Raw genomic sequence first — 2,504 nt, forward strand, 5'->3', positions numbered from 1 at the left:
CTTGTGGTTTTTGACTTTGATTCTGTTTATGTGGTGAATTACATTAGACTTTTGTATGTTGAACCAGCCTTGCATCCCTGGGATGAAGCCTATTTGATCATGGTGGACAAGCTTTTTAATGTGCTGTTGCAATCAGTTTACCAGTATTTTATTGAAGATTTTTGCATCTATGTTCATCATGGATATTGGCCTGAAGTTTTCTTTTCTTGTTGAGTCTCTGCCGGGTTTTGGTATCAGGATGATGTTGGTCTCATAAAATGATTTGGGAAGAATTCATTCTTTTTGTATTGTTTGGAATAGTTTCAGAAGGAATGGTATCAGATCCTCTTTGTATGTCTAGTAGAATTTGGCTATCAACCCTCCTGGACTTAGGCTTTTTTTGAATGGTAAGCTCTTAATTGCTGCCTCAACTTCAGACCTTGTTATGGGTCTGTTCAGGGTTTCAGTTTCTTCCTGGTTTAGGCTTGGGAGGAGGCAAGTGTCCAGGAATTTATCCATTTCTTCCAGGTTTACTAGTTTATGTGCATAGAGTTGTTTGTAATAATCTCTGATGATGGTTTGAATTTCTGTGGGATCTGTGGTGATATCCCCTTTATCGTTTTTTATTGCATCAATTTGGTTATTCTCCCTTTTCTTTTTTATTAATCTGGCTAGGGGTCTGTCTATCTTGTTGATCTTTTTGAATCTATAAAATCAGCTCCTGGATTTATTGATTTTTTGAAGGGTTTTTTGTGTCTTTAATTCCTTCAGTTCTGCTCTTGTCTTAGCTATTTCATGTCTTCTGCTAGACTTTGAGTTTTTTTTTATCTTGCTCCTCTAGCTCTTTTGGTTTTGACAATAGGGTGTCAATTTTTGATCTCTCCTTGCTTCTCATGTGGGCACTTATTGCTATATATTTTCCTCTAGAGACTGCTTTAAATGTGTCGCAGAGATTCTCGTATGTTGTGTCTTCATTCTTGTTGGTTTCGAAGAACATCTTTATTCTTGCCTTCATTTCATTGCTTATCCAGTCAACATTCAAGAGCAAGTTGTTCAGTTTCCATGAAGCTCTGTGGTTCTGGGTTAGTTTTTGAATTGTGAGTTCTAACTTGATTGCACTGTGGTCTGAGAGACTGTTTGTTGTGATTTCCATTCTTTTGCATTTTCTGAGGAGTGATTTACTCCCAATTATGTGGTCAGTTTTAGAGTAGGTGTGATGTGGTGCTGAGAAGAATGTATATTCTGTGGATTTGGGGTGGAGAGTTCTGTAAATGTCTATTAGGTTTGCTTGGTCCAGGTTTGAGTTCAAGTCCTGGATATTCTTGTTAATTTTCTGTCTGGTTGATCTGTCTAATATTGACAATGGGGTGTTAAAGTCTCCCACTATAATTGTGTGGGATTCCAAGTCTCTTTGTAAGTCATTAAGAACTTGCCTTATGTATCTGGGTGCTCCTGTATTGGGCGCGTATATATTTAGGATCGGTAGCTCTTCTTGTTGCATTGATCCTTTGACCATTATGTAATGTTCTTCTTTGTCTCCTTTGATCTTTGTTGCTTTAAAGTCTAATTTATCAGAGATGAAAATTGCACCTCCTGCTTTTTTTTACTCTCCATTTGCTTGGTAATTCTTCCTCCATCCCTTTATTTTGAGCCTTTGTGTATCCTTGCATGTGAGATGGGTTTCCTGGATACAGCACTCTGATGGGTTTTGGCTTTTTATCCAATTTGCCAGTCTGTGTCTTTTGATTGGGGCATTTAGTCCATTTACATTTAGGGTTAATATTGTTATGTGTGAATTTGATACTGCCATTTTGGCGCTAGCTGGCTGTTTTGCCCATTAGTTGATGCAGATTCTTTGTTGTGTTGATTCTCATTACCATTTGGCATGTTTTTGGAGTGGCTGGTACTGGTTGTTCCTTAAAAATATGGAACGCTTCAGGAGTTTGCATGTCATCCTTGTGCAGGGGCCATACTAATCTTCTCTGTATCGTTCCAATTTTAGTATATGTGCTGCTGAAGCGAGCACGCAACAACTTCTTAAAAATTGACTCCAAATGGCCCAATCTTGAGTAATAACTGACAGCTTTCCTAATTTTTGTCTTTGGTTTTAACTTAGAACCAATCACATAGGATATCCTGATTCCAGGTAGTCAGCATCCAGCTTCTCCATGACAACAACCTCTAATCAGGGCATATCTGAAGCCTCAGTTTCATTTTCTGCTATACAGCTTTCCACTTCTCTCCCTGCCTTTCAGTCTTTGCCAAGTGATAGTAATGGTGGCTGACTCTCTCACTACAACAGCCTCAGAATAAATAAGCATTGGTTTTCTCATATTCCCACAATTTTGTATGTGTTTGTGCAGATGCATGGGATATGTGAAGAACATCAGACTCAAAAAAGTAAATATGTTAAGATAGGAGATTGACTTTTGTGGGAATGAAAGCTAATTTGCTGCTTAGGGTTAAGAATATAGATAAATTCAAAAAATTTTTTTCTCCATTTCTCTCCACTTGTGAACAAAGTG

The 2,504-nt window shown here is 37.9% G+C and overlaps 1 non-coding gene across 1 annotated transcript; it reads right to left on the reverse strand.

Annotated features, from left to right (window-relative positions):
* Positions 1-1,898: 1,898 nt before the first annotated feature.
* Positions 1,899-2,005, reverse strand: LOC119469402. The gene has a single exon (XR_005198200.1). It is a non-coding gene; the product is annotated as a U6 spliceosomal RNA (small nuclear RNA).
* Positions 2,006-2,504: the final 499 nt, after the last annotated feature.

Source organism: Cebus imitator, unplaced genomic scaffold (assembly GCF_001604975.1).
Source record: "Cebus imitator isolate Cc_AM_T3 unplaced genomic scaffold, Cebus_imitator-1.0 Scaffold643, whole genome shotgun sequence".
Lineage (NCBI taxonomy): Eukaryota > Metazoa > Chordata > Mammalia > Primates > Cebidae > Cebus > Cebus imitator.